Source organism: Bos grunniens, chromosome 22 (assembly GCF_055505025.1).
Source record: "Bos grunniens cultivar Pamir isolate PY7600 chromosome 22, Bosgru_T2T1.0, whole genome shotgun sequence".
Classification (NCBI taxonomy): Eukaryota; Metazoa; Chordata; class Mammalia; order Artiodactyla; family Bovidae; genus Bos; species Bos grunniens.
In genome coordinates, this window is record NC_141186.1 from 60,984,814 (window position 1) to 61,003,947 (window position 19,134).

The following is a 19,134-nucleotide window of genomic DNA, read 5'->3' on the forward strand; positions in this document are numbered from 1 at the left end:
CAGGCTTATCCCAGGCTCAGAGATGACCTGACCACCATCTTCCCCGCTGCACAGTCCACAGGAATCCCCAGCTCCCAGTGCCTGGTGTTTCCTGTTCTTATTCAGTTGCTAAGCCCTGTCTGGCTCTTTGCGACCCCATGAACTGCAGCACACCAGGCTCCTTTGTTCTCCACTATCTCCTGGAGTTTGCTCAAATTCATGTCCATTGAGTTGGTGATACCATCCAACTATCTCTTCCTCTGTCACCCCCTTCTCCTCCCACCTTCAATCTTTCCCAGCATCAGGGTCTTTGCCAATGAGTCAGCTCTTGGCATCAGGTGATCTAAGTTTTGGAGCTTCAGCTTCAGCATCAGTCCTTCCAGTGAATATTCAAGGTTGATCTCCTTTAGGATGGACTGGTTTGATCTCCTTGCAGTCCAGGGGACTCTCAAGAGTCTTCTCCAGCACCACAGTTTCAAAGTTATCAATTCTTTGGCGCCCAGCCTTCTTGAGGCTTCCCTGGTGGCTCAGACAGTAAAGAATCCACTTGCAATGCAGGAGACCTGGGTTCAATCCCTGCGTTGGGAAGATCCCCTGGAGAAGGGAACTGCTACCCGCTCCAGTGTTCTGGGCTGGAGAATCCCATGGACAGAGGAGCCTGGCGGGCTACAGTCCATGGGGTCGCAGAGAGTCAGACACACTAAGCAGCTTTCAGTTTCAGCTTCTTTATGAGCCAACTCTCACATCCATATATGACTATTGGAAAAACCATAGGTTTGACTAGACAGACTTTTGTTGGAAAATTAACGTCTCTGCTTCTATAACGCTGTCTAGATTTGTCATAGCTTTCCTTCCAAGGAGCAAGCAATTTTTAATTTCAGGGCTGTAGTCACTGTCTGCAATGATTTTGGAGCTCAAGAAAATAAAATCTGTTGCTTCCACTTTTTTTCCATCTGTTTGCCATGAAGTGATGGGACCAGATGCCATGATCCTAGCTTTTTTTTAAATGTTAGCACAGATCACACCATAACGCACTTATCCATAGGCTTGTCTCTCTTCACAACAGGAAGATCCCTGAGGTGGAGACAGGGTCTCAGCTGTGTACCCCAAACCCTAAGTAGGGCTTGCATCTAAGAGCGGTGAGCGTAGATGGATGACGCTCAGCCCGCGGTGGCCGGGGCGGGAGGGGTGGTCGGGGGCACGGATAGTACAGTGAGGGCTGTCTCAGCCTTCGTTGTGGGGGAGGGGCAGTCTGGGGGCAGCTTAGAGGGAGAGTCTGGCTCAAGTCAGGTGGACGGGTGGCCTGATGGAGGCTCTTTCTGTTGTGTAAGGATGATTCAGCTGTCCTCTAGGAATTCGGGAGCCAGTGCCGTGTGTGTGTTGGGAGGAAACATTAACTCGGAGGGTGTGTGGCCTTGGACGGTAGCCGCGTGACCCGTTTCCCTTCCAGCTCAGGCCGCTGCTCCCTCTGGCCGGGTCCTAAGGTCTCCTGCTCAGGGGCGTGCTGTGGCTCCCCTCTGCCTTCCCCTCTCCCAGCCCTGCTTCTACTTGTGAGTTACTCACAGTGGCACCAGATGCCAGCCCCCAGTGGCAACCGATAATTCAGGATGGCTTCCCACGATATTCCCTTGGGATGGGCAATGTATGATTTTACATGTTGCCTTATTCAGGCTGGGGACACAATGCCACAGGCTAGGCAGCTTACAACAGCATCCATTCATTGCCGGGGGCCTGGAGGTCTGTGGTCAGGGTGCCAGCCTGGTCCTGTGAGGGCCCTTTTCTGTGTCCTCACATGGCAGAGGCAGCGAGGGGGCTCTGGGGTCCTTATATGAGGGCGCTGATCCCACTCTGAGGGCTCCACTCTATGACCTGGTCACTTCCTGAAGGCCCCCTGCTTAAACAACCTCAATTGTGGTTAGGAGTCAACATATGAACTGGAGGAGCGGGAAACAGCCCTTCAACCATAGCACAGAGAGATGACATCGGAGGGAGCCTTCATACAGCTCTAGGCTTGAACCAGGATCCACCCAGCGACCTGGAAATGCAATCAGGTGTTTCTGTAGAGTGGGCCGAGGCACGCAGAGTGCACAGCTGTTCTCCTGCGAAGGCCTTGCATGGGGGCCTCTTGACCCTTCTGGAGAGTCAGATTCCGGGTCTGGGACAGGGCCCGGCCAGCAGGTGCATCCCCCACCCCAGGGCTCATCACAGGGAACAAATGAGAACTTGGGCAGCTTGCGGGGTGGGGCGCAGGGTCCCTCCTGGAGGTGCTGTCAGTCCAGTGATGGGAACAGAAACCGAAAGCTGGGGGTTGCTGTGATGAGGGGGGAGAAGGTCAGGAGAGGGGCCGGGGGCCCTTGGGGTCTTCAGGGGGCACAAGGTCTGGCAGGACTTGGGGGAGTTCAGTTAGAGAAGCAGAGCAAGGCTCCAGATGGAGAGACAAGTAAGAGTGCAGATGAGGGGTGTGGGTGGGGCTCGAGTGTGGAATAAATGGTACATGTGGGGGCGAGGCCTGTGTGTGGGCGGGGCGTGTGGGCGGGGAGTGGGGCGGGGCGTGTGGGCGGGGCGTGGGGCGGGGCATAGAGGCGAGGTGGTCTCCAGGAAGCGTGAGGAAGCGTGACTCGCCTGTGGTGGCTGATCCCTTAGAAGCTACACACAAGGGGAGTCTGTTTACCCCTTGGTCCAGTGGTGGCTGGACCATTTCATTGGCATTTGGGCAACTGACATTGGGTGGCTAACTCTTTATTTTGCAAAGTAAGAACATCTGAAAAATAATCAATTTCCCAGAATACTATTCAGGTTTAAAAAGGAAGGAAGCCCCGACATGCCACGACATGGAGGAACCTTGACGACACCATGCTCAGTAGTGCAATAAGTCAGTCACGGAAGGACAGGCAGGGCGTGATCTCACTTACACGAGGCCCCAGGAGCATGCAGATTCGTAGTGACAGGAAGCTGCATGGCGGGGGCCAGGGCTGGGGGAGCCGAGCGGGAGCTGGTTCAATGGGGACAAAGTGACTGTCTTACAAAGTGCAGCGTTAATTGGGCTGGATGGTGCTTGTGACTGCCCAACAATGTGAACGTGCTTAATGCCGCTGATCTGGATGCTTAAAAGTGGTTAAGATGGTACATTGTGGGTTATTTGACCAGGATTAATTCTTTTCTAAGGGCTTCCCTGGTGGCTCAGACAGTACAGAGTCTGCCTGCAATGCAGGAGACCCGGATTCCACCCCTGGGTCTGGAAGATCCCCTGGAGAAGGGAATGGCTGCCCACTCCAGTATCCTTGCCTGGAGAATCCAGCCACTCTCCTCACATGCTCCATCTCCCTCCAGCACTCTGCGGGTTGGGTGACCGTAGGTCAGGGCCAAGAGGCCGCTGGATGCAGTCTTTCCGGGTCTGACTCCAGAGCAGCGAGGGAAGGAGGAGGGTGGGGAGCCCAGCAGGTGAGCAGGTCCGGGCCAGTCAGGAGAGAGCCCAGTGGGCACAGTGGAGGAAGCCGAATGGGCAGCCACAGGTACGAGGGCACCAGGGTGGCTGAGAGTACAGACGGGACACGGTGAGGCCCCGGACGGCAGCAGACAGGGAGACACCACCCGCAGGCCAGGTGGACCAGGACAGGGCCGGTGCGCATGGTTCCTCCTGTCCCGACGTCGGTGTCAGCCACACGTGCGTGCGCGCTCAGTCGCTCAGTGGGGTCCAATTCTGAGACCCCATGGACTGTAGCCTCTGCTGGTCAGTCAGACAGTGGCTGCCTGGGATGAGGTGCACTGGCAGGAAGGGCACTGGGGGGCTTTTCTAGAATGATAGAAACATCCTAATTCTCTGGAATGGCAGCTACACAGGTTGTGCAATTGTCAAGCCCCATCAAACTGGGCGCAGAAGATCTGTACAGAAGTCACACAAAGGCTACAAGTTCACCACGGAAGTAATATGTGTTCAGCACGAACTCGAAACAATCTGAAGAGTTAAAACTCCTCCCCACCACAGCTCCTCTGGCCCTCCTTGACCCTGACCCTAACCATCCCAGACCTTGAGCCACAGGAGTCCCCAGGACTGGTCCCTCTTCCCGGAGTCCAGGGTAGACCTCAGCGTTGCCCGCCCCTCCCCCTTCCAGCAGGACGTGCACGCACAGCGCCCCGACACTAGCTCTCCTGTGCGGTAGGATACGCCCCTGAGGTGCAGCGTTTGTTTCTGCAAAACACAGTGGACACACTCAGGGCCGGAGGTGTTTCTCCCCACCCCCACGCCCAGGGAACCAGGAGGACAGTGGGCACCTGTCAGGACGAACTGCAGAGCCGATCACGGGCCCGCAGGGGGCGCAGAGGAACAGGCCTCGCAAGTGCACACGCTTATCCTTTGGATTCTGAACTTTGTAAACCTATAATCTCCTCCAAAACCTTAATTAAAGGGGGAGAGGGCACACGGAGCACCGGGGCTCTGCCGTGCGCCACCCACCCCACCCCGGCGCTCCTCCCCCAGCCCCGAAAACCCAGCCTGGAGTCACACTTGGGGCTGAGACTCACGCAGGACTTGGCCGAGCTGCTCTGTGCTCATCTGAATGCAGGAGAGTCCTGCTTCCCTGGCCGGTCCTCCGCGGCCGCCCTCCCAGAGGGGCCGAGGACAGCCTGCTTGTCCTGCTGCAAAAACAATGGGGCCGGAAACGTGGGGCGGCTGGGGGAGGGGCCCAGCTGGCCCCCCAAAACCACCTGCCACAGTCTGCCCCCTGGAGACCAGGGCTCCTTCAAGGCATGCCTGCTCTGGGACTGAGGATTGCCCACTTCTCCGGCCACTGCGATGACCCCTCACACACATCGGAGCCCGCACCTCCCCCTGCCCAGCCCCCGACTCCGTGCTCCCCGCCATCCTGTCTGCCTGCACACCATGTGGCTGAGCTTCCGGGCCTACAGCCAAAGTCATTTTGCCCCAATTTCAAAAGGGCTGTCTCCCAGGACATGCGCCTTCCTGCCTGGGAGCTCCAGAGTCTAAGCCACAGGGGAAAGGCCTTTGTGGGTCCTGGAGAGATTCCATCCCCGGGGCCCTCAGTGGCTGGGACGCTTGGGCCTGTGAGGTGCCGTCTCCTTCCCTGATGAGCTCTGCAGGCCAGGCCGCTCCCTTCCTCCTTTCTGCATGGGTGGACCTCACAGGCGTGGTCAGCCTCTGGTGGTGCTAGTGTTAAAGAGCCCGCTTGCCAGTGCAGGAGACTCAAGAGACGCTGGTTTGATTCCTGGGTCCAGAAGATCCCCTGGAGAAGGAAATGGCAACCCACTTCAGTGTTCTTGCCTGAAGAATCCCACAGACAGAGGAGCCTGGGCTACAGTCCAGGGGGTCGCAAAGAGTCGGACACGACTGAGCACTCACACACAGGCATAGTCTTGAATTCTCACTTATGTGAGAACAGCTGTGGAGCCCATTAAAGAAAATACAAAGCCAAGCAGAACTCATCTACACAGCGTGGACTGGAGTGGACGTTTGGGTCCGTTCCCTTGGTGCAGGCACCTGGGTGGTGGTTGTGTGCCTGGATCCGGGTGCCCTCACACCAATGTCCATCACATAACTCTCCACGCACGTGTAAAACTTCATCACCCTGCCACATGGGATTTGCGCATTCTGCCAACCACAGCCACTCCTGCCCTCTTGTCCTCAGCAGAAGCCGGTGACCAGCTCTGGCCCGTGAACAGAAGCAATGGCCAGTCCCCCTGCTGGCCAGCAGTGAGACATCACCAATACTCTGCCTCCGGGTGCTCCAGCTTCCTCACCTGCGCCGTGGGCATGGTGGTGCTACAAGGTCAGACGACTATCAAGAGTATCAAATAAGGACTTCCCTGCTGGCGCAGTGGATAAGAATCTGCCTGCCAGTGCAGGGATCTTGGTTTGATGTCTGGGAAGATCCCACGTGCCGTGGGGCAGCTGAGCCTGTGCGCCACAAGCACTGTCCCCCACCTCTAGAGCCCGCGCTTCATGACAAGAGGAGCCTGCACGCGCCACAGCCAGAGCAAGCCTGTGCACAGCAGTGAAGACCCAGCACAACCAAGAAGTAAAATATTTTTAAAAAGGAATATCAAGTAAGGTAATGTGTCTGAAGCGTAGTACGTTTTTTTTAAAGCTCTAGAAAGACCTCAAGATGTGTCGCCAAACCTCCAAAATGGTCTTGAGGTTTCCAAATGGTGTAGGTTATTTCTCTTCATTTTCTGGAAAAGCGAGTGTGGGGCACAGCTGCAGAACTTGCATCCCTGTGGGGTAAGGCAGATCCAGCTCACCAGCTGCACTGCTAGGGGAGGGGGGGCATCTGTCTCCAGCATCAGACCTTCTAGGTTGAAGGGATCAGGAGGTAGCTGGAGATGAGCAACTCTGGAATTCAGCAAGCACGCAAAACCCGTACGTTTTAGGTGGATTTGTAGCGTGAACCAGGTGGATTTGGAGTGTGAAATAGTGATAGAGGCATGCAGGAGGAAGCATGCTGCTCGCCAGAACGTAAAGACGATAAAAAGCTAAAGATGCTGCCAGAAATAGCTCCTGTGCAAGACACAGCTCTAGAGATGGGATTATCTGGAGACAGACGAAAGCTCAGTTTCAGAGTTAGTGCTCAGTGACAAGTAGCCTTATTCCAGAACCCAACCCAATTTTTGCCACTGACTGCTGAGGCTCCTCTCTCCAGCCAGAGAGCCTGGGCATGTGATGAGCTGAGAGTGCAGAGGCCCTTGGCCGAGACCCTCGGGAGCAGCTCTCCTGGTTCTTCAAGGCCACCTTGTGTGCACACGTGTCAGGATGCACCCCTGGGGGGCAGGACACCCCGAAATCAAGCACATGGGAACCTCAGCGGGCAGGTGTGCTCACCCAGGTGTGCGCCTGAGGCGTGTGAACAGCTGACATGAGCTCAGGTCAGGGTTTGCTTCCCCAAGAGTGTGCCACAGACCTATGTAAGACTTGAAGATTCTTGGCAGATACAGTATTGAAGACCAGTGCTGTCAATCAACATTGCCCACAAAATTTCAGATAACGCAAAGAGACAAAGAAAAGAGGCAAAACCTTGGGCCAGGAAGGAGACGGACGTGTCATTCTATCCATTGTCCGTTTAAAGCAATAAGAGCGTGCAGATGGATTTCAGTTGCACTTTTTAAATTTGGTGTTTCATCTATGACTGTAACATGCGTGTGCACATGGGTGTGTGTCTGTGAACACTTGTGAGAATGGGAGCGTCCTTCCTCCTCTCCCAGATGGAGGCCGAGGACAGTAGCGGCCCTTGGCTGACCGATGCACTGCTTTCTGGACTGCTCATTTCTCAGGCTTCCCCTGCGTTGCCAAGGGAGCCGCCTGCAGAGGAAGGGGTCTGTGGGCACTTTCTCAGCTGTGAAGCCTGAAAGGGAAGCAGGAAAAGACCAGGCGAGATAATAGTGAGATTTACTGGGTCCCTGGAGGGGCCGTCTCCTTGCTAATTAAGAGGCAGTTAGGAGCCGCTTCCTTCCTCAGGGTGGCAAGAACTGACATTGGTCATGAAGTGTGCGACTATGCTTAGCCAAGAGCTACTTCTGTACCATGCACACATTCATTTCTAGAAGGATTGCGTGTTTAAACACAACAAACTAAGACATAATTTCAATAAGATACACAGTAATCAAACCAGTCATCAATCCTGTAGGAAATCAACCGTGAGTACTCATTGGAAACACTGATGCTGAAGCTGCAATACTTTGGCCACCTGAAGAGAAGAGCCAGCTTATTGGAAAATGCCCTGATGCTGGGAAAGACTGAAGGCAGAAGGACAAGAGGACAGCAGAGGTTGCGATGGATAGACAGCATCACTGATTCCATGGACATGAGTGTGAACAAACTCCGGGAGACAGTGGAGGACAGGGGAGCCTAGTGAGCAGCAGTCCAGAGTTGTGCAGGACTTAATGACTTAACAACAGCAGAAAGTACAGTAATCGTTCTAAAAACAGAGTGAAAAGCATTTCATGCCTCAGAAGTCAGAAAGGAAAAACAGATTTAACTATAGAAACTGTGAATTTTCACACTAAAAAGTACCACAAATCTTAAAAGAGGACGAAGTCACTGGTGAAAAAACTCACAACCAGTACCAACACTGCCGCGTGCGGTGCCTGGGCTGCGTCGCCCCACACGCGGAGGGCGTGACCCTCAGCACCGCACGGCGTGGCCTGGCTTGGAAACGGGCTCTGTACAGGGGCAATCTAGTTAAAGTGAAGTCACAGGGCCGGCTCCAGTCCCACACCTGGGGTTCTTATAAAGAAGAAAATGGGATGCTGAGACAGACACGCGGAGGAGCAGCTTGCGTACAGACAGCCTGATGGAAGGTCAGGGCGCTGCATCTTCCAGCCATGGAAGGCCAAAGGTCGCCGGCCACCTGCCTGCAGCAGGAAGAGGCGAGGAGGGCGCAGGCCCCGCCAGCACGTTGACCTCAGATTTCTAGTCTCAGGACGGAGACAGGTCATTTCTGTTGTTCTCACCCACCCAGGAAACTAATACAGGGACTTGGTGGCATTTAGGTATAAAAACTCACATATCAGTCATCAAAAAGATGATGATGCCGTGTAAGCGTGATCACAGGCCAGAAACAGTAAGCCAGCAGGGCTTCCCTGGGGGCGCAGGAGTTAAGGGTCCACCCGCCAACGCAGGGGACACAGGTTCGATCCCCGAGCAGCGAAGATCACACATGCCACAGCTAAGCCTGTGTGCCACAACTATTTACCTCGTCCTCTAGCCCCCGGGAGCTGCGACCACTGAAGCCTGAACACCATAGAGCCTGTGCTCTGCAACAGTGACAACTGTTGCGATGAGGAGTCTGTGCGCCGCAGCAAAGAGTAGTCCCTGATCGCCACAACCAGAGAAAGCCTGATTGTAGCAACTAAGACCCAGAACAGCGGGGAAAAAAAAGAAGAGGAGGATAGAAAAATATCTTCCAGGCTTCCGGGGGCTTGGGTCAGCTGGGGCTGGCTTCCAGGATGGTGGAGAGCAGGCTGTCGGGGCGGCTTCCCCCGCCTCGCTGGAGCCCTGGTGGGGGTGCTCTCCCATGAGGCCAAGGTCCCCGCCGGGGCTGCCCCGTGAGCCTGCAGACCTCGTGGGTCCAGGACCCACTCCCCTGCGGGGCTCCGGAGCTGGCGGGGTGAGGAGCCCCCTGCCTCTGCCCTCCTCTCTGCAGATCACCCCCTCCCAAACCGTGCCTCCCGCTGAGACAGCACCTGAGGAGTCCTCATGACGGGTGGCACCTGGGACCCCTTCCTGCAGTGCTTACACCTGGACAAACGTCTCTTTGAGCAACGATACAAAGAAACTATAAATAAAAGTAAATAAAACTAAATAAAAGCGTGCACGTTCAGTCCAGCTGCTCAGTCCAGCTGCTCAGTCCTGTCCGACTCTTTGCGACCCCACGGACTGCAGCCTGCCAGGCCTCCCTGTCCGTCACCAACTCCTGGAGTTCACTCAAACTCATGTCTGTCAAGTCGGTGATGCCATCCAACCATCTCATTCTCTGTCGTCCCCTTCTCCTTCTGCCTTCAATCTTTCCCAGCATCAGGTTCTTTTCCAACGAGTCAGTTCTTTGCATCAGGTGGCCAAAGGATTGGAGTTTCAGCTTCAGCATCAGTCCTTCCAGTGAATATTCAGGACTGGTTTCCTTTAGGATGGACTGGTTGGATCTCCTTGCAGTCCAAGGGACTCTCAAGAGTCTCCTCCAACACCACAGTTCAAAAGCATCCATTCTTCGGCGCTCAGCTTTCACTGAAGCTTTCACTCAAGCCCTCTGGAGCCTCTGCACACCTCATGGTGGCTGCAGCCGTCTGGGGAGCTGAGGAATGCTGGTGACCCTGAGGGTCCTCCCAGAGCCAGAGGCAGCCTGGGGTGCAGACAGCACTCGACCTGGAGTTTAGCACCTCGGTCCTGGGCAGCTCCAGCCCTCAGCTGGCCTCGGTCTAGCAGGGAGTAACTGCCTGGAAGGTTTAAAGCCAAGGCTCCCAGCCCACCCCACTCAGAGAAGCTGCCGGATCTCGGGGCCACACTCGTCAGGGGTGAGGCGTGGCCACTTCTGTGGCTCAGCACGTGGCCTGTCGCCAGTGGCCTCCTGTCCCTGACCCCATGGCTATAACCACTGTCCCGAGAGGGATGCTTTTCGTGAAGTGCAGGCCCTGCTTCTCTGTAGGACCTTCTGGCTCCAGGGAGGGATCAGTCCCGTGACTCGCGCGAATGGCCAGCGTGGATGGAGAGACAGTGGTGACTGATGACCCGCATGTGGGGATGGAGGCTCAGCAGAGAGGAGGAGGGGGGCTGGGCTGAGACAAAGCGGGGGATCCAGGGCCCAGGCCGCTGAACGCAAGCTCTGACCCCCAGGGGATGGGGCCGGCTGAGTGGTGGGTTTCGTGGGGCTCTTGCCCACGTGCTCTGCCTCACCACCTGTCCACACGGATCAACCTTTCTGTCTTTGTCCTTCCCAGCCTCCAGAAACGGAAGAGACCCCATCAGTGTAACTTTTCCTGGAGGCCGGGAAGGTTCTTCAACTGCCCTGAATCTCAGCGTCTAGAAGAGCTCCAGAGAAGGCAATGGCACCCCACTCCAGTACTCTTGCCTGGAAAATCCCAGGGACAGGGGAGCCTGGTGGGCTGCCGTCTATGGGGTTGCACAGAGTTGGACACAACTGAAGCGACTTAGCAGCAGCAGCAGCAGCAGAAGAGCTCAGAATTTCCCGGCCCAAGAGCTCCAGGTTTAGCTCAGTTCAGTCGCTCAGTCGTGTCCAACTCTTGGCGACCACATGGACTACAGCACGCCAGGCCTGCCTGTCCATCACCAACTCCTGGAGCTCCAGGTTACAGATGGAGAAACGCCCTGGGAGGCCTCAGCGCCAGACACTGCAGGGACACGGGACAGCACAAGAACGGTCCTGGTGGAGAAAGGCAGAGAGCGCTCAGGGGAGAGGGCGTGGGGCACGGGCCTCCCCTGCGAAGACCCTCGTAGAAATAACAACGGAGGGGTACAAGCCACCCTGGCCTCATCCCTTCGCGGGGAAGGCCCCGCGCCCTCACTTGCAGACCGGACCAGAGCCAGACCTGCGGGCGGACTGGCCAGAAGGGGGCAGTGGCGCCCAGCAGACCCTCCGGAATCTGGCTCTGCTGGAAACCTCTGGGAGGGAGGCAGTGCCCCCAGGGTCACGTTCCAGGGTCTGGGCGGACAGGTCCAAGGTCCCACGGAAGACACCTGCGAGTGGCTGGCCTGGCTCAGTCAGCACATGCCTCTGCGATGGGTCAGCGTGCCACCCAGCATAGGGGAGCCCCTGGGGGGCCCCCAGATCCCCCAGGATGGAGACCTGCTGCTGGAGACCAGCTGGCACTGCCCGCACTTGCTCCACCAGAGACAGTGGTGGACAGAGAGGAGCACTCAGGAGGAGCACTCAGGGGAGCACTCAGTAGGAGGACTCAAGAAGAGGACTCAGGAGGAGCACTTACAGGGAACACGCAGGGGGAGCACTCAGGAGGGGCACTCAGGGGAGCACTCAGGGGGAGCACTCAGTAGGAGGACTCAAGAGGAGGACTCAGGAGGAGCACTTAGAGGGAACGCTCAGGGGGAGCACTCAGGAGGGGCACTCAGGAGGGTGCCCCCTCTCCTCCCCAGCCACGCTCTCCTGGGCTCTCAGAGCCTCATTGCCTGCAAGTGAGTTTGACGGCTTGGCCCCGTTCGACAGACCGACAGATGGACCGTGCATGTCTTGCCCTCCCTGGAGGCCCTGTCATCCCATTGCACAACAGAGACAGGTTACATCACCTCAGGGCCTGGCCAGAAGAGAACCAGCATTTCCAGGGCTTTCTCGGCTGTCTCCCAGGCTTGAGGGGCAGCGGGGGAGCGGTCCGAGGAGACCCTCCTGCCAGGAGCACGGACCTGAGATGTCCCAGCCCTCGCTTTGGCCTCACGGTGCCTGTGGCCACTGCCTCCTCCTGCACTGCTGCCCGGCCAGTCCCCGCTCCAACCCTAGAGTCTCCGAGCAGAGAAGGGCCTGTGCAGAGGGCGGGCTGAGCTCCCCAGGCTGAAATTAGGAGTGAAGCTTGAGAGTACAGTGCTGTAAAAGAAGTGAAATCAGCAAGGTTTTGATGGAATGAAAAGTTAGAGATAAGTCCACGTGTTCAGGACGAAGCTTAGTCCACAAGGAAGCACAGGTCTTCAGTGGGATTCATCAGGCAAACTCTACCCTTCCCATCGTTGTTGTTCAGTCGCTAAGTTGTGTCAGACTCTGGGACCCCACGGGTTGCAGCCCACCAGGCTCCTCTGTCCTCCTCTGTCGTCTCCTAGAGCTTGCTCAAATTCACGTCCATTGAGTCAGCGATGCCATCTAACCTTCTCATCTTCTATTGTCCCCTTCTCCTCCCACCTTCAATCTTTCCCAGCATCAGGGTCTTTGCCAATGAGCCAGTTCTTTGCATCAGGTGGCCAAAGGATTGGAGTTTCAGCTTTAGCATCAGTCCTTCCAATGAATATTCAAGACTGATCTCCCCTAGGATGGACTGGTTGGATCTCCTTGCTGTCCAAGGGACTCTCAAGAGTCTTCTCCAACACCACAGTTCAGAAGCATCAATTCTTCAGCTCTCAGCCTTCGTTATGGTCCAACTCTCACATCCACACGTGACTCCTGGGAAGACCAAAGCTCTGACCAGATGGAACTTACTCAGAATCCTCGTCAGTTCAGGAACACGCCTCCCCTTCCTGGGGCCTCCTCCATCCCCTGTGTGTTGGGAGGGAGTCAGCACCATGTTCATCCTGGCGCTGACTGTGGGTTCAGGAAACCTGGAGGCCAAGATGCACGCGTGCGTGACTGTGGTCTCACACCACCCACGAGCATCATGAGATAGGCAGAGGGGCAGGCCTGCCCTAGGGCCAAGGGAGGGAGGGGACCACAGGCGTCTGGGACGCGCGTCCACTTTCCAAGGGGCCTGTGGCCCAGGCGTGAGGACACAGACATGGGGCGTGAGGGAAACTGGCAGACTTCTTCAGGTGCTGTATTGCGAGAGAGGGACATAGCCGACCCACCCAGCTGCATCACACTGACCGCGGGCAGGACAGCTGTGCAGGCGTCCAGACCTCTGGTAGCACTTTTTCCAATCATCAGAACAAAGAGACGAGCGGACGTGAAGGTGCTGGGCCTGAACCACTGGGGTACGTGTCTGGGTCACTCACTCGGGCTCCGGACCTCAGCCTGCATCAGACGTCCCCTGATGAAAACAGAGGATGACCTGAAATACAGAAATGTGGGCATGTGTCGTCAGCAACTCAGGCAGGCGGTGCCCGGGGCTCCGTGGGATTGGAGCCGCTGGGGTGGATGCCCCTCATCTGAAGCCTGGCTGTGCGGCGGCCCTGGGGAGCGTCACTGACGGCAGAAGGCAGCGTTCCCGTGTGGCTTCACGCGAGCTCAGCGCCTGAGATGTCTCACGCTGCAGTCATTTGTGAAGAATCCGAGGCTCGTGATTCCCACTGGCTTCTCTCCCGAAGCACGTGGGCTCCCTGCCTGCCTCACGGTGAAAACACGTCTGCCCAGAGTTCCAAATTAGGGGCGTCTGTCCGGTCCCTCCAGCGACTGGGGGCTGTCCCTGCCCTGACTGCGGGGGACATGTCCCTGCTCTGACTGCGGGGGTGTCCCTGCCTCTGCTGGGGGGCCCTGCACCCCCCGGGCTGTCAGAAGGGTGCGCCTGGGCGGGCTTTACCTCACACTTTACCCATTTTCCAAAAAGGCAGAAATCTGGGTTTTTCTAGGAAATCAAAGGTTTGAAAACCACAGCAAGGCCAAACACAGCCTGTCTGGGAGCTGGACCATTGCAGAGGGGGGTGGGGGCTGGGGTGTCCCGAGTGAAGGGGCGGGGTGCCCAGCATGACCAGGCACTCAGCAAGTACTCCTGGATGGGTGGATGAATGGGGGGATGAATGGATGGGTGACGGACGGGTGAGTGAGGGTTTGGCAGGATGCCCGGTTCCCATGGGCCCAGAGGTTGTTTACCCTATGTCCCGTGGGAGAACACGGTGTCCAGCCCGAGCCGTGTTCACGGAGGCGCTGGAGCTGCAGGGCCTGAGGGCTGGCCGCCAGCCAGGCAGTGAGAGGCTGGGCAGGAGGTCGGAGCCCTGGGCTCGGACCCGGGCCCCCGACGCTCCGTTTCTCCATTTCAGGTAGTGGCTGCCTCTCCTTAACCCCCCATCACGGTTCAACACAAGCACAAAAACCTCAGTTACTGCAGCCCCTGAGAAGCCTGGCCCCCAACCCCCTCTGGTGCAGCTCTCCCCAGGAGGCCTGGGGCCCCCGAGTCCAGGCCAGAGGGGCAAGGGCTGGGCTGGGTCAGAGAGGAACTGGGGTGCCCTCGTCTGGGGGCGCTGGCTGTGTCCTCTGTGTCCAGGACTTCAGGGCCCGCTGCCTTTGGCTTGTCTGCGCAGGAGACAGGCTGCTCAGGCCAGGCCTCCCTCCAAGTGTGCTTGCGGGGGTCTCCGTGAGCCCTCCACTGCAGTGCGTGTGTGCACGTGTGTGCAAGCCTCTTTCCCGTGAGTGCATGGCTGTGTGTGCGAGCACCCTTGCTCTCTGTATTTGTGGGGAGCACGGTGGGGATGGTATAGACCTCTGTGCGTCGCACCTGTAGGGTCTGCCGGTATCCTTAGTGCGTTCGAGAGCGCGCGCCCATCCCCATCCCCACCCCCAGCGCGCGCTCAGCCCCACCCGCAGTGGCGCCCCTCGCCCGCCCTGCGCTGTCAGTCTGGGCGGAGCGTCTCCCGCCCTGGGGAGGTCGGTGCATTCCTGCGCGCTCGGGCTGGAGTCGGAACATTCCATTCATAACAGTCCTCAGAGCGGGGGAGGGCGGGCCGGGCGCAGAGTTAGTGATTAAACGGAGGGACAAGGAGGCTCTGCGTGGCTGGGCGCAGGCCTGCGCTGGAGGAGAGGAGCGCGTGAGCCCTCCTCTTCTGGAACCCGCGGGAGCTCACCGGTCGCACCCAGCACCGCGGTGCCCTGGGCCCACGGAGCAGTGACCGCCCCAGATGGCCTAAGCACGGGGAATCGTGCCCCGCAGGCCCACCGTGGATTTTGCTGTTACTCCCATTCTACAGATGGGGAGACAGGCTCAGAGATGAAGGAGCTTGTACCCTTCATTAGAGCATCATCAGAGCAGTAGGGGCCTTTGCAAAGCCCTGGCTTGTTCAGGGGAGCTTTGATTGCCTGATACTCACATCTGCCTTAGCTGGGTGGGACCTGGGTGTGCTGTCCCATTTGCCTTTGGTTGTGGGGTGGTGGTCTTGCTTCCCAGCTGAGCCATGCCTTCCCCAACAACAGGGCCCGAGTCCTGCCTGTGGGTGGGGGTCCACCTGGCCGGCCACCGCCCTACTGGAGACCGTGGCAGCAAGAACAGGAGAGAAGCCCTGAGTCCATCGTGGCTCCAGATGGACAGGGAGGTGGGGGGCAGGAGGAGCCCTGGCTGAGGGCACAGCTGTGGCCTCGTTCCAGGGCGGAGCAGGGCTGAAGTGGAGAAGGCGGTCCATTCCCAGGCCTGCTGGCCCTGGCCGCTTGGGTGCAGGCTCTGCTGAGTGTCTGAGGGTGGCCTTGGGGAGCTGGGGAATGTTGGGGCGGGTGGCAGGGCAGCTCCGGCCCGGGGAACTCTTTGGGGGGCACTGGATGGACCTTAGATTCACGCAGCAGGCAGACAGTGGGTAGCGGAGGCCAGTCCCAAAGTCAGAGAACAGGGAGACGTCCACCTGTCCACTGCAGGTCTCATCCAGCTGGGGCTCTGTGACCCCCGGGCTAACCTGAACGGTGATGCGTGGAGGCTCTGTGATTAACGTGGAGCTGCTGGAAGCGGGCGGGCGGGGAGTGCGGTTCCTGCTCAGTCAGCCAATCATCAGCCAGGGCCCCGGGTGGGGCTTCTCCTGGGCAGGCATTCCAGCGCATCACTGTCCAGTCAGTCTCTCCTCTCCTCGCCGTAAGCAGCGGTTGTCCTGCTGTCTCCGGGGCAGGGTTACTGGAGGCAGTGGCAGGGGGCACTCAGCAAGCATGTGTGCTCCCCTGGTCCCCAGCCCTTCTCCTCCCGGGCCCTCATCACGGTGGACTCCCCAACCCGGACTCCCGGGGCCAGAGCCCAGCCTCTCCATCAGTGCTCACGGAGGCCCTCCTCAGCCGTTCAGAGACTGCCTGCGGCTGGTCTTGCTCGCGGAGGTCCTCGCGGTTGGTCCAGAGAGCTCCAGCCCCGAGCCTCCTTTGGGGGGTCTTTGGGGTGATAACCACGCTCATGGCGGTGCCAGGAGGCTGTCCTCCTCTCTGGTCCTCTGCTGAGATCTCCCCAGCATCTCCAGGCTGACGTGTAGGCTCAGCGCCAACAGCCGATGGAGCCGTGTCTCCTTGCGCTTCAAAATCTTTCTCATGAAAATCGTGTGTTTCAGTCGCTCAGTCATGTCCGACTTTTTGCGACCCTGACTGTAGCCCACCAGGCTCCTCCGTCCGTGGGATTTTCTAAGCAAGGATATGGGAGTGGGCTGCCATTTCCTTCTCCAGGGGATCTTCTCGACCCAGGGATGGAACCCGGGTCTCCCGCATCACAGGTGGATTCTTCACAGCCTGAGCCACTGAGGGAGCCAATTAATTCATTTAAAAAGGGATCTGGAGACCAAGATGTTTGAGAATCACCTGTTTAAACTGCATTCTGACCCAGGATCTGTCTCTGAACGTCTAGGAGCAGATACCTACCACGAGGGCCTGAGGCTCCTCTTCTCAAGACGGGCAAAGTGGAGCCTACCTCTGGTGCCCACTGGGCACGTGAGACAGATGGAACACGGCGGCTGGCACACCCAGCGGGGAAACGTGTGGGGCTCGGCCTCTCCCAGGCCCCTCCGTCTGGGGAGAAGCTGGCTAGCGCCCTCCAGGCCCCAGGCGCCCGTGGGGTTTGGAGGGACTCTTAGCAGCTTTTCTGAGTCCAGCAAACAAGACGCGGTGCAGCCCCTGCCCAGCGCATTCATCTCGCCTGGCACCTTCCCCAGGCGGGCACGCGGCCAGCTCCCTGCACACACATTTTCCTGCATGTCCAAGGTGTGAGAAAAGTAACACGTTGTTGCTAGTCTTGCTGGAAAAGGCCTGGTTTTAGAGAGCGCTGGGCTTTGAGCTTGTCGCAAAGTACACTCTGATTCCTGACCGAAATACCAACTGACGTAACAGAAGCTTCCTCACAGACAAAACGTTTTGCTTGGAGACGGACCCCTTGGTGCTGACGGCCAAGCCAGGGCCCTCCGAGGGCCAGGGCCATCCTCACTGCCCGGCTGTGGCCTCCCAGGGGAGCCGCTGGAGAGAGGCCGTTCCGTGGAAAAGAGAATTCAGTCCAGTAGCCAGTTACAAAATAAATACACCAAGCCTGCGGCTTGCCCAGCTCCCCAAAATAACTATAACAACATATGTTGGAGAAAAGATCCCATTCACAATTCAATGAAAAATTAGGAATCCCAGGAAGAAACGAAACCAGGAAACACACAGGACAGGAGACGCCCGCTCTCACCTGAGAAATAAAACTCACCGAGTCGACGGGGAGAAAGGCATGGCCCTGGGGAGAAAGACATGCTATTTTTCAAATGTCCATTTTGTAGCAGAAATACTTGAAAAGGAAAGCAAGTGGGTGGGATCGTCAGAGATGAAAATGAAAATCGTTTAAACCTTGAACTCCTGATGGAAGAATGGAGTGGAAAGCCATGTAAAAATCTACAGATCAGCCTGAAGTTACACAATCATTTCACGCATGGAAAGATGACCTTTCGAATCAGCAGGGAAAGACAGCGCCATTTTCAATAAACAGTTTGGGCAAACGGCCAACCCCTTGAAATGAAATAAAATAAGATTCCTGTTCTGCGTTTCTAGACGGATTAAAGATTCGACTGTAAGATGAAGCCAAGCAAACACTAGATGTGTATTTCAGTGAATATTTGTGTGATCTTGGGGGTGATGAAGAACTTAATACACATGAAACCAGAGATTAAAACAATACGGAAAAGGTAACGGGTTTGACCAGAAAAATTTCAAAACTTCATTGTGTCAATAAATACAAACAGATCTTCCCTTTAGAAACGGACCGAGGAGGTCGTCCAACTTCTCGCCGACACAGGAAGAGAAACAAAACCCGCCACATTCATCCAGGCAGCAACTCTCCATCTCCAGCCGTGAAAACAGACAGAAAAGCCCCTGCCCTAGAGGAGTTGACATCCGTGACGAGAGACCAACACGAGAAGGAGCTGACCACGGGGGGCGTCCCTGGCGGTCCAGGGGTTAAGAATCCTCCTGCCAATCCCGGGGAGTGGAGGGTTCGAGCCCTCGTTGGGGAACCATTAATGGATCCCAGGGCCACAGGGCAGCTAAGCCCAATTGCCACAACCAGAGAGCCTGGACGCCACAGCCAGGACCTGATGCAGCCTCAGAACAATAAATAAATAAATAGCAATTATTTTAAAGAAAGATCTCCCACTCAAAACTCAGACGGAAACCCAGACCAGCGGCGGAGAAGCTGCCGGCGGTGAGGCAGGGCGACTGCCTCGTCTTCTGTGGTCCTTTATGTCATCTCAGGGGCATCTCCCTTCCTAAACCGTTTTCCCCTCTTCGGTGTGTTTCATCCTTCATGCTACTTCACCCTCACAAGGCTGAGGGTTCACAGCGTTTCACACAGATGCCTAGAGATGAACGTGTGGTCTAAACTGGTGCTGGGAAGAAGCGTCCTGATGGCAAGTGGTCCTTGGAGGGGGTCCTCTACATTTTAATAGCTACCTATTTATATTACAGTCTATTAGGAAAGCACTGTTTTCTATTTATGGGAGACCTGTGGCATTTCCTTATCCTGACTTTTAGAAGAAAATTTTTGACTGACTCCTGTTGCATGTGAGACATGCCACATGTGACATGTGAGTTCCCCCTACCAGGGCTGGAACTGTGAAAAGCAGAGTTTTAACCACTGGACGTCCAGGGAAGTCCCTGGCTTTTTCTTTTATGTAAATATGTTTAAAAAAAAAAAAAACTATGTTTAAGTAGGCGGCTGGTGTGAGACCAAGGTTATGTGCATGATGAAACACAGGGTTCCAACACGGGCCCGCTGTGACCTTGAGGGAAGCGGCCGCTTTCTGAGAGAGCGGCTGTGGCCGGGGCCGGACCTCCAGGCAGAAGCTCCAAGAGGTGA